The sequence below is a fragment of the Etheostoma cragini genome, chromosome 19, assembly GCF_013103735.1.
Source record: "Etheostoma cragini isolate CJK2018 chromosome 19, CSU_Ecrag_1.0, whole genome shotgun sequence".
In the NCBI taxonomy this organism is placed as follows: Eukaryota; Metazoa; Chordata; class Actinopteri; order Perciformes; family Percidae; genus Etheostoma; species Etheostoma cragini.
Window position 1 is genome coordinate 14,233,203 of NC_048425.1, and position 13,775 is coordinate 14,246,977.

General features: G+C 37.9%; 1 long non-coding RNA gene across 1 annotated transcript in view; it reads left to right on the plus strand.

The window, feature by feature from the left end:
- The window catches only part of LOC117934933, a 14,223-nt gene extending 7,944 nt beyond the window's left edge, over positions 1-6,279 (plus strand). Inside the window, exon 3 of the long non-coding RNA XR_004654626.1 lies at positions 6,268-6,279. This is a non-coding gene — a long non-coding RNA (uncharacterized LOC117934933). The remainder of the gene's footprint in view (positions 1-6,267) is intronic.
- The last annotated feature ends 7,496 nt before the right edge of the window (positions 6,280-13,775 follow it).

Sequence of the window (13,775 nt, forward strand, 5' to 3'; positions counted from 1 at the left end):
TTTTTGGAAAATGGCTGCAATGAAACAAAGAGTGAAAAATTTAAAGGGGTCTGAATACTTTCCGTACCCACTGTACAATTATTTATTTGGCATTTTGCATCCTGAAAGGACCGTACACATATTAAACTTGGTGTCTGAAAATCAAGCCAAAAACACATCTGTTAACAGCAAAAGGTGTTGGAGAATTATTTTGGTTAATGTTTTTAGGATTGATTTTGTGTCAAAATAGGCTCAAAAGCATAAGCAGATCCAGTGGTCTTGGTGCCACAAACTGATCCAAATTCACATCTGCTCCGGTTCAGAAGGGTTTAAACTTGATAAAAATGTCTGCCTATTCATAGTTATGCAACTACAAAAAAGGAGTGTGTCTGGAGGAAAATAAGGAGGAGAGGGTCAGACAGAAAAGAGAAACTGAAGATCTTCATAAATTTGTGAATATATTTGTCCACGCTGTCACAGCAAACATCTGTGGCTTTCTCATTATTTTGAACTTGGAGAGCACAAAAGCTTTCAAAACAACACTGCATTCATGGCCAATAACTATCCTTAACTGCTAATTACAATCATGTTTTTAACTCAACTTTTAACTCTGTTCCGATACCGTCCCAATCCATGTTAATCTGCCCACCTGGGCCTGTACTGCCCTGGCATGGGCCACGTTGTGGTGCGTTTTAAAGTGATATCCATCAACTGGCCCAGCGGTTCACTCCCTCTGGAGAGATACTCTCGATACGATAGCGTACACAAAATCTTACGCCACGATATTATACTAACACCATATAATCTATTAGGTGATTGGATGTCTTGAATGCCTAACGCAGTTGTTATTCATAGAATTACGTTTTTACAGACTTAATGAGAATATATGTAAGGCGTCCTTCTCACAGTCATTTGTTAATCATCTTAAGAGATCTTTTTAATGTAATTATGAGAAGTACTGTATAACAATATTTTCGGTTCATTTAGAAACTATGACAAATTAGACAATGACCGCCGGCCCGCCACATCCTAGGACTATGACTCTAGGTAATTAATGAACACTTCTATTTCAAAATAAAACATTTTACACATCCAGTTTTCCATAACCTCTAAAGCTAAATGGAAGCTACCACAAATATGGTAGCATGCTGAAAGACCCAATGTGCGAGAGAACATTAGAAATGACTTCCACACTTATGGACCATAAACATGAGAGCAAACTCAGATCAATGAGATTCCATTACCATCCTCTCTCATTTTCCAGAGCTGAATTGGAAATGGGTTAGAGATGGATCGTGTCATTACCAATTCCAGCGGATCCATGGGAGCCATAGATGAGGATGAGTTTGTGTGTGTGTGTGTGTGTGTGCTATCTGTGCCCGCTGCCAATGAATAGGTTTTTAGTGACAAGCAGGAAGGTGAGCAGGAGTTCATGCACTATCACTACCATCCTAGTTGTTGATATGCTTGCTTTGAGATGCAGAGCTAGTGCAGGTTTCGAAACTTAATTTCTGACATTGTCTCGTTTCCAGTGTAAACTATGGCATGCTTAGGGTTGCTTTGGGATTGTCAAAATACTGTTTAACGTAGGTAAAAATCATTATTGAAATGGTTGCACGTTAAATCACAGATAGGTAAGTGATGATAGTATGTAGGCGACTGGAATGATTTGAGAATAGATTATGCTTCCTTTGAACATTACACCTCCAACATGTGGTCTTTCATCGTTTTACCTGTTCATTGTATCTGCCATTCAGCTTCATACAGCAGTCTTGACAAGTAAATTATCCAACCAATACCTAATTTTACCTTCACAAAAACGAACAATGAATTTAAGCCCCTAGAAATATAAGAATTAAACAAGGCTTTCTACTTCCTCTCTTCAACGTCTTTATCTTCCATATTTAAGCTCAAGCTGTACCTCTATAATCCCCCTTCGCCAAATATTTTACTTGACCGCCCACGGATATTCCACTATGTAGACATGTAAAAAATAATGGAGTCATTTAAACACCAAGTAATAAGACCATAAAGGTTATGGTTATACAGACTCAGTCTGGGCAGCATCAATTACTGAAAATCACTCATTATCAGCAGTTATAAGAGTACCCTCTCAGCATTTATTTTACAGTGCGTCACGTGTAAACTACAGTACAACCCTAGATACAGGTTAGTCAGAGCAAAAACAACGGTTGGTCTTATAGGAAAACATTTGGAGGCTGACATGTGAAACTGAAAAAAAGGCTCAATTAAGAACATGATCTGATTGAAAAGCTTAAGCAGATTAACTGCGGTTTCAGTTTAATTTTGAGTAAGTTACACAGGGTTCTTCCACCATTTTTAAAGTCAAACGCAATGCTTAAGACCACCAAAAATAATTTGAGACCCAAAAATGGTTATGCGAAAGAGAATTTATGATGTAATTAATACGGTATTATTAACAAACTTAATAGCTTAATAATGTCCTTGTGCAGCTTAAAAACTAATAATAAAATGTAGATCCAATTAGGCAATATGATTGGTCATCTAGACATGTAGCACGTTCTCAAATCCCTTAAAATATCACTCCACCATTTCCATGTCAACGTCACAGAGATGAATCCAAAAACTATTTTTGAAACATTTTGACCCACGAAAATAAATCAGTAACCACACTCTTCAGCATATGCATATAAAGTGAGTAATTGGGTTAAACAAGTAATTTTTTACAACTCTGTAGAAATGGATCACATCAACTGTGGTGACATGGTGCTATGCTAAAAATAGCGCATACAAGTGAATATCCCCATCACTAGCTGCTCTAACGTAACATAAATCTCCTGAAAATGAAAAGCCTTATCTCTAATAGACTACTAATGGCTACAAAAGTGAGTTAACCAAAGACACATTCAGTGACGTACGGTAGGCTATCGTGTATGATACCCCATCACCTTAAAACAGTCAGCAAATATAAAACCTACATCAAACTTACAGTACATTTAAAACCATTTATGACCCTAATTTTACTTTAGACTTTTTAAGGACCCGGGGATCCCTGTTACAAACCCTACTGCAACACTGACATTGCATGCATAGATAATAAATTAACAGACACAAATAATCAAAATCTAAAAAGGTCAAATGCAATCATATTTCTGACAGTACACCATGCTACGGTGGAGGCAGCACAGCTCAATGTTATTTTCACTGTAATAAACGGGTGCATTAAAATGAAATGCAGTTGTAGACTAGTCCCTTTATAATACACCAAAAAACGTAAGTAAAAACAAACGTGTTGATAGATGGTAGCAAAGGTTTTGCAGTAAATAAATAATGTACAGTACAGCATATGGCTTATGTATATCTGGCCCAGCAGTGTTCTATGCGGGTGAGACAGAGACACGTCAACACACCACACAGACCTACTAGTGACATGAACTGGACTGTAAACTTAGGCAGCAGTCGCCTTCCAGAACTGTGTGCACATATGGATATGAAAAGCTTCTGATCTGCCTTTATGACAAAAGGGGACAATGCCACACGATGATTACAGTGAAATTGTGTAGTTTGTGCATTTTGAAAGAGAGAAAAGACAGGAGAATAACTGGGAACCAATTTTGTAATAGTGCATTGGCTGTTTGAAGCCAGGAAGAAACAGTTGATGAACAGTTCTGCCAAATGACATGTCGATGCCAAGTCACCCAGCACAATGGAAGCAAAAACTGTTTGGCAACACCACCAAACACAGCGAACACATTTCCTTAACATAGCGACCCTGCTCTACTAGTAAAAGACTGTGTGCTGATGCATCTCGTACATCGTGTTCCACAGGCAAATGGAGACATGTCGTCACGGGCAATTTCTTTACTTCTCTCTCCCTGGTCAAGCAGCTAATTGCCAAAAAGACAAGTGTGCTCAGTACCATGAGTAAAATGAAACGGCTGTCCCCCTCTGTAAAAGCCAACATGCTGGACAACTATAGTCAACAGTGATGACAGCTGGCAAGACAATGACTTTGTACACATTTACATACATGCTATACATCCTAGCCAAATAGCCTTTGCTTCTTAAAAGACAAAGCAGTGCCCGGGCAATAAAATTGATTTTACCAACTTACCCAGGGCAGTCGGGGTGTGCAAAAAAAAAAAAAAAAAAGAGATTCCTATTTGAATTGCGATTCAATCTTAACAGATTCAAAATTGATGCATAGAATTCCAAATATAGATTTTTTTATTGTATTGTATGTCTACTGAAATAGATATTAAAATAAATAAAACCACATGAATAATATGGATGTGATATACATTCGCAAAGTAGCTACATTTACATCCTTTTTTATTTATTTATTTCTTTTATAGTTTTTGAATTAAAAATTGATATTTAATCAAACCGTGAGCCTAAAAGTCTGAATCCAATCATGACATTTTCCTGAATCGTACACCCTTGCTGGCAGCATTAATTATTGATTACTATAAAAAAAAACATGTTTCAGATCAGACAGCAATTTTCATCTGCAATACCCATTTTTCTTCTGGATGAACCTTATGTTTTATTAGCAGTTGTCCATTTACAGCATGAACTAAAACGGTAATTTCCAGCTATCGTCAATGGCTAGATGTTAAAGTGCAAAGCAGATTTGAGTTGACTGATGAACGGAATGACACATGGCACAAACATGAAACATCGAAACTCAAGAAATCCTAATTGATCAAATTAGGGATTAAGTGTTAACCAAGAATACGAATTTTGAAAGATTGTTACTATGATTTAAATAGTTTACACAATCTATTTCCTAACTGCTAGTTAACTTGTTAGTGCAACCTTTGAGCAAGCAACTTGCAGTTTAAAGTTCAATGAAAGTTGAGCCGTGTTTAGATTTTCCTTCAACGTGCTTTTTCACACTGCCTTTTGCAATCTCTCCCAGACATGCTTTGACATACTGTACGTCAAAAGATACGCAAGCACTAGGCCACCGCAATCTTACCTCCAACACAACAAGAAAGCCTGGAGAAAAACCTTGTTTGTTTTCGAGCTGAATTGAGAAATTGTGAGTTGTATTCACTGCCATTATGTATGAGGCCACATGTTTTGGTGTGTGCTTTGATTCAGTGCCAGCTCCAAAAACAATGTATAGGGAGGGGTGAATAGCTGTAAACTGACACTAGATTACACTAGTCACTTTGGGGAGATGCCATCTATGCAAAGTCATTTACAAATATGTGCGCAGGAAGTAACACAAACGTAGAAAATACTGGGGAAAAGAACAGTGACATGACGAGGGTGGGAGTAGGGAAGAAATAAAACATGTTGGTGAAACATAAGTGGGGTGGGTTTTGAAAGACCAGATTAGAGAGTGAGACTACAGACAGTGGTGCTTTGATGAGCAGAGCTGCCTGTATTTATGATTAAAAATCATCCGCTTCTCTCTGCCAATAAGCCCTTATCTGTTCTGCATGCATGTAAGTCTGATAGGGCCTCTAGCCATACTGAAAGATACAAAAATAATTAGCATTCCGCTTTGAGCAGACAGAAATTTCATACTAGAAGGGGGGAAATACATTGGAGAAGGAAGATAGGACAAGCGGCAGTCTTAATCAAGTTTATTCTTATATTAAATGTTTCGGTTTAAATCTGTATGTGTTTGTCAAAATTACATTATTTCCCACTGGCAAGGGCAGGCAATCACTTTGAGATAAGCACATACTGAAAATCTGAACTTGCACCTTGCCGATCAACTGAAGTCAATCTTCAGTGGTCTAAAAATGGATGAGCCTCTGCGAGGATTTCTACTGTCTGTAGGGGACGGGTTTACCATTTCAATGATATATGAACTTGCACCTTATAGATTATAATTAAAGGTCCCACGACATGATGCTTTTATTTAGGCCTTGGTGATGTCCTTATGCTGTATCTGAAGTCTCTTTTATATAGACCTTAGTGGTCCCCTAATACTGTATCTGAAGTCTCTTTTAAATAGACCTTAGTGGTCCCCTAATACTGTATCTGAAGTCTTTTATATAGACCTTAGTGGTCCACTAATAGTGTATCTGAAGTCTTTTATATAGACCTTAGTGGTCCCTAATACTGTACCTGAAGTCTCTTTTATATAGACCTTAGTGGTCCCTAATACTGTATTTGAAGTCTCTTTTATATAGACCTTAATAGTCCACTAATACTGTATCTGAAGTCTCTTTTATATAGACCTTAGTGGTCCCCTAATACTGTAACTGAAGTCTCTTTTATATAGACCTTAGTGGTCCCCTAAAACCACATGTTAAGTCCTTTTCTTGAAGTTCAGCCTTGGTGCAGAATTACAGCCACCAGAGACAGTCCCACATTGAGCTTTCCTTAGGACATGCCATGTATGTCTGTAACTTTAAATGCTATTGAGGGGAAAATTACAGTAAATTATCTAATTACAGTAAAAATTGATGGTACAGTTAAAAACACTTTTTGGGGTAGCTCAGGGTCTTTTTAATGTTTCTGATGTACATACATTTTATATACATACAATTTAAACTTGGCTTTTACATGTTAAAAATCTGTTCCCTATTATATTTTGCAGATGAAACCAATAATATATCTTCACACGATGATTTTGGGTCACTAAGACCGTAAATGAAAAATCATCCGTTTTCAAATGTTTGGATAAATAATTATTTATATGTTTCAGACATGCATGTTGGGAAAGATCTCCCAGATACATTTTGTATTCTTTCTTCAGATATTCACTTGCAATCAACTGGACTAAAAACATGATTTCCGGTTGCCTATTTGTTGTACATAAAGACATACATTTGTTATGAGATACAGAGGTCCGCTGATGAATATATCACTAAAAACGTTAACGTCTCTGCATGCCTTCAGATCAAAGTTTTTATTTCATCTTAAACCTTATGTTGAAATACATCAATTGTTTGTTTTTATTGTGTGACTCAAAGGCTTTTATTTTTGTTTACCTTGTATTTATTTCTGCCTCATCTTTCCATGCTTTCTTGTTTCTTGTTGTTAGTTTACCCGTTTATTGCATTGTTTTTTTTGTAGAGAAATTATGTTTTTTTTCCCTCTTTCATACAAGGGGAGTGATATCCGGGATTGTTATCAGGAAATGATTGTGGAGACTTAACAGATGAGTCCAATGATTTCAGGTTAAATGCCGCCTCTTGTACACACGAGTGTCTGTACAAGCGTGCACATCACAATCACTTTTTTATATTCGTCTTGCCATCACACATTTTTATTCTATATATATTTATTTGGGACAGTTACCGTCAAACTACTCATTATATGGAACACACTTCTAATAGATTCACACAATAAAATCTATTCTAAATTATGGTATAGGGTTAACTCAAACTAACCCTTCTGTGGAAGAATAGATGAAATACATTTGAAAACCTGTCTTCCACCCATAAGGGAGGACGCTCAATGAGCCTTGTAGAATTCTCTTCTCTCCTGCACTGTAGTTGCTCGTTTTTTAATTATTTTGTACGTACATCGTTTGTGCAAATAAACTAGAGGAAATGTTAGAAGCCAAACAGGAGAATGATATCGTAGAAAACCCATGATACCAGTTTTTTTCCAGCAAAAGAAGCCTTCAGCGTACAGGCTGCAATAGGTTGTGGCTTTATGGTCATCAGAGATGGCAAAAGTACTCACTTCCCGTACTGAAGTAGAAGTACAGATAATTGTGCTTAAAAAATACTCTTGTAAAAGTAGAAGTACTTTTTTAACTTCTTTACTCAAGTAATAGTAACAAAGTAGGCTTGGAAAATGTACTCAAAGTATAAAAGCAAAAGTAGCCTTGCGAAGGACAAAGCTACCTGGACCAGACAGACGTTACTAGAGAGCACGCTGAGAAACTACAGTGGACATGGAAAAAGGCTCTTCGTATGCCATCGGCTACATTTGTAATGGCTGTCTGCCAACAGGCTTAAAACGTAAAGCTTGTTTGTTGTGACAGAGACTGGGACGCCAGGTTAAAAAGATTCTGACCAAGTAGCAAGATATGAATTCAGGTGTGATTTTGTGAGAAGTCTGTGTATATTCCCATCCAATTAGATTCAATTTGGTATTGATGATGCAAAAGTAATCAGTAACTCCAGTGAAATTATTTGAAACTTAGTGAGGACTAGATTAGGACTGGATTTAGAGCGGATTCTGGTTTCCAACTATGGCCCAGGTGTGTGTGTTAAAACACGGACGGAGACAACTTCTCTCTGTTGATGCTTTATTACGATCAAGCATCAGTACAAACACGGGTGTGGGGAGCTCTGCTCTGGCTGTGTGTGTGGTAATAATAGAGATAAATATCATTGTAAAGGCTACCATACACAATGCATAGGAATCATTAACAATGGCTAGTAGATAATAACAATAAACCCACTATTAATTACATTATCTTAACGAGCAAGGACGTTTAACAATCGTCATTGTATCGAATCAACAGCCAGGTGTAACCTAGGTAACAGGCGTAACCTAGCTAACAGGTGAAGAACACAAACAATCAATCATAGATGCACACACAATCTCAACTGATTATCCTCCGAACACCTAGTTTCTTTTTCTTTTCTCTCCCTTTTTTCTGTGTGGCGTGCGCGCCCGCATGCGGTGTGAGGCGCGTGTCCGTGGTATTCTCCAACATGCACTCACAATCACACCTGATAGACGACCTTTAGTACAAAACTAAAGTAACGAGACAATTTTGTAAAATGTAAGGAGAAAAAATTCTTACCAATATTCGTGTTAAAATGTGAGTTAAAGTAAAAAGTTGCCAAAAAAATAGTAAAGTATTTATACTTTGTTACTTCCCATCTCTGACAATCATGTTATATTATATCCAATACTAGATTAATTCCCAAAATAAACACTTCTCAAAAAAAGACACCCTGCAACTTTCCATTCCTTCATGTTGTCTTCATCATTAGACCCCTCTTATTAATAAAGACATCTTGCTGCACTTTTTTTTCCCTTCTCAACTATACCTCAAAGTGAAATATGAACTGACAATCTGAGGATTTACTTTCTTCCCTTGAGTCAAACTTCTTCCCTGATGATGAGGTGAACAGGGATCTTTTATTCTGTGAGCAGACTGTACACAGAGACAGTGAAGATAAAACACAAGCAGTGGGAGAGATCGAGACAGACAGAGCAGTGTCCTACAAAGAAAATGTTCTTTATTTAGCACCAAAGAGAAGGTAGCAATAAGGGATCCCAACAAGCTTTTTTAATAAACATAATTCAAACGCTTTAGCCAGATTTAAGTTGCCACTAATGGCAGTTGTATCTGATAAACACTATGTCCGATGGAAAGGTTAGGAACATTGTTTTTTGTCGCACTTGATGATTTTGGTGGATTGCCAAAGACATCCCACGGCAATTCCACTTAGGGCCATAGCAAGTAATTATACATCACTAAAAGATTTAAAAAAAATACATATCAAAAAGCATAACATCTGTTTTTACATGCCTGAGTAAATCGTACTCAATTGTACTGTAAGTTATTCACACATTATTAAACAATCATGTAAGCTATCCATTTTGATAACAGTAATTAAAAAAAAAACTGCTAATCACAATTTAAAGAATTGTAAAATCTGAAAAGTTTGTGTGTGCAGTACTGACATATTTTATAATCTTCAATTTCAGACCCAGAACCCTCACAAAGTTAAGTGACATCATCTGGTATATGCTTGAGTGGGAGAGGCTGCGAGGCTACACACAAAAGGAGATATGGAGTAAGGAGCTTTTGTCATTTATTCTTATTTGTGTGGTTGATGGCGGATATGACCAATTAATGAAGGCAAGTTTCATGGAGCTGCAAATGAAAATATAGCTACTCGTTCTAAAGTATTTATCACAACGTGACACCCTATCACACATCACATATCAAACCTATTTTCCAGACTTCTTTGAAGGCACGTTCTTAAGTACACTAAGTATATTGGTTTGGAATGTAAAATTTAAAAAAGTAAGGGAACATGCTAACTGTATCTAATAGAAGTTACTGAGAATGTGTTGTGTTAAGTGTTAGGTTAAAATCGTCCAGTATATCCCAGTATCTTGAAATGCTGAAACAATGCCAGTGCATGCTTGGATTATATTGTTTAAATAACTACCTGAGTTACACCAGCCTCAATGTGAAAATGAATCTGTCTTTCCTCTTGAGAGCTAGCGTGTTTTCATAACCCGGTCCATGACAGAATCTGAGGAGGTTTCACATTTTCTCTGTTACATGAAAAGGTCTACCGCTTCAGCAGCCCTCAGCTCGCCCTACTTGAGTGAAAGAGGTTGGGGTGGGGGTTAGGCTAGGGTCCTTGATTTGAGTGTCTAATAGGAGATCATGCAAATGAGATGAGTGCAGCGCTTCCACCTATATAAAGAATGCAATGTTAACTTTACACTCCCATTGGTACAGTGTTCAGAAATTGTACCCTTTCAATTACACCCAATAATGTACCTCCAGCTAAAACAATAAAATGACACTCATAATTTAACTTCCAACATTTTTTATTAGGCCTGATGGGAACGTGTTTATTATTAAAACTGTTACGTACAGAGTGACTATTTTTTAGCATCAATCTGTAACATTCAGTGCATTTCAGTAACATTTAATGCTATAAAATATCTAATCTGTGTATCCACAGGCATATAACACTACTTGAAGTGGGGATTTCTTATATTTCTCACAATAAATGGCAAATCTTTAGACAAAATCAATATGACACATGTACCAGTGACTTATACACGGATGCGGTTCCAGATTGTTTTTGGCTCAGTGGTCATATACTGTACACTAACTTCAGAAATACTTAGCACTGAAATCAAAGGTTTGAACTAAAGTAGTGAGTTCTTTTGTTTTTAAACAGTAACTTCCTGCTATGATAGAGTATACAAGTCAGTTTATTCAGAATGACAGTCTAGTTAGTCTTTATTCTAATGTTCATCATTTTTCTAACTCTGGAAAGATTTGAAGCTTTCTTTTCTAGGCTGAGATGGTGTTGCACGTTAGTGATGTTTTAAAAAGACTGAAAAGCTTTTTGGAACTAAACACCATTTTGATTCCGCCCGCAACTCAACCATCTCTGCCGACATCCCCATTGGTAACAGTTTAAATTTTGGGCATTAAGGTCTTCCTCTGCTTACAGAAACAGAACTGTTCTGCTGCTCTGAACAACGTCTTCAAAGATATGCAACAGTGGATCGGTCTCCTCTCCCCTCCCCCATTCAAGCCTGTATCTCAGTGGATAAAATGAATGTTTTACCCGGGGTCAATTTTGTGAGCTCTTTGCTACCTCTCTCCCCTCCTACTGGATACTGGCATAAATTACAATCAACAGTATCTAAATTTATCTGGATAAGGCAAGCGGTCGCGACTTAAGATGTCTACAGAGGAAGAGAGAGGGGGGTGGCCTCTCAGTTCCCAACTTTAAACATTATTTCTGGTCCTGGTTGTTAAGACCCCTCGTTACTTGGTTTAATCCAGATGTGTCTGTTTGTGCTATGACAGAGCCTTGGTCACTCCATGGCGTTTTTTTTTTTTTTTTTTTAAGATAATTTTTTTTATTTAAATGTTTTGATTATTTTGAGATTTCTTTCATTTTAGAGTAACAGTGGATAGACAGGAAAGGTGGGAGAGAGATGGGGGATGACACGCAGCAAGGTGCAGCAGGTCGGCTTCGAACCCGTGCTGCTGCAAAGGCCTCAGCTTACGTGGGGCGCACGCTCTTATCGACTGAGCTAGAGGTCCCCCCCGTGACATTCTTTTTCCCAATGTTTCTAACAAACGGTGCCAGCTACCCTTTGGCTCCACTGTCTTACACCTTATCAAGACTTGGAGATTAGCTAAAATGTACTACCATATTGCTTGTTTCTGCCACACTTTCGCCCCATTATTCAATAATAAAGCACACTCCTTGTTGGTGGGAGGCCAATAACAGCCCCAGAAGGGGAACAAAGGGGACTTCAGTGTCTAAAAGACGTTTTAAGCGAGGTTGGCTTATTGCCTTTTTCTGACTTGCAGAACGCATTCGATCTGCCATGTTCCTCTTTTACCTTTAGTTAAGATCAGTCCTTAAGGTGTACGGTGTCCCGTGGCACATGGCTCGGCCCATCCATCCAATCCGGATTTATTTACTGTGCACCCTAACAACTGTGGTATGGTATCCAGACTTTATCAGTTCTTGGTGATATCTGGCCTTCCTATTGAGAGGATCTGGGCACGCGATTGCCCAGACCTGAGCATCAATCTCGACTGGCATGATGTATGGTCATGCACTCCAGAAGTATCTAGCAATCCAGACCATCGGCAGATACACTACAATTTCATTCAGAAGAAATCTCTCACCCCTGTGAAAATGCATCACATGAAAATACAGCCCTTTGTGACCTCTAACTTGCGCAGGTGTTTGTTCTGTTGTCTTGTGTCTGTCTGTGTGTGTGTGTGTGTCTGTGTATCCGTTTGTGCATGTGTTTTGTCTTCCTCCCTCCTGTTTTCCGTCTTTATGTTGTTTGGCCCTGGGACGCGTTTGACACAGCATATTGTTTGTATCTGTTTGTAAATGTTTACGGTTTTTGAAGTAAAAAATAATAATAAAAACTTGATCACAATTTTTTTTTATTTAAACACTATTTTGTTCATTACTATAGTGTCATAATGATAGAATATTGTCAAGAAAATTAAATAGAGTATTTTTGGGTGATATTTTTCGAAAAAAACGCCCACCCTCTACTCTCTTTTCCTCCGCAGCTGAATCTGGATTTTCATGATGGCCGTACAGCACATTGAGACAACGAATGGAACAGAGAAACTCATTTGCACGTCCAGTATTGACTCACATTCACTTATATGCACGTATATTCACACTAAGCAGGTTTTCATCCGTGTACAATGTCACCAATGTAAGCAAACCTAGTCACACTTTCTGTCTGTCTATAAAAGTTGTCTCGACACGGGAGTTCCATGTTTGCACTCTATGCTACAACAACCGGTCTGAAAAACTAAAAATTTAAGGTACATATTGTCGGCCTTTCCATAAAGTAATATTATATTTGCCATTTAGTTTACGAAATAAAAAGTAAAATAAAGGAAGAAATTCATATATATTTCAGCATTTCTTGTATGCTGTTTACAACTCCAAACAGCATCAGAAGGAACCAAATAGATGCGTTTTCTCATCAAATAAAAAAAATCCCCAGAGACTTGACATATGCTCGACCAAACGACACACAGAGCAAATAACCATCACGTTGAGTGTGAACATATTTGTTCTCAAATGATAGCAAAATATGACAATTTGCACGGCTAAGAATTTGTTTGTTTTGGTAGGCTGTTAGAGTATGTGGCTGTGAATGATTTGGGGGGTTGCGTGCGTGTGTGTGTGTGTGCGCGCGTGTGTGTGTGTCCTTGCTGCTTTAGAGGTTAACACAGCGCTATAGATACCGTATGGACAGCGATGATGTTTAAATGGCACATCAGCGACAGGATACAGAGGCTCTTAGGCGTCGGGTCTGGTGGTTATTCTACCGCGGTGCTAGTGTTGATAAATCGGGTAACAATCAAAACAGTATATTATTGAAATTAGTAAGTGCATTTAAAATGGTGCATTGGCAAACACTGTGCCCACATCACCTTAACAACTCATTTGCTGAAGATGTTCATGGAGTCAGGGAGCTATTGCATCAATTGAGCGACTAATTAATCATTGCAGTGTGCACACAGCACCAAAAAGACATTTGCCCACAAGCCTGAGACTCCAGAAACTCCCACAAATACCTAACTAAATCACTCAGCGTTGTTTTGACTACTCTGTTCTGCT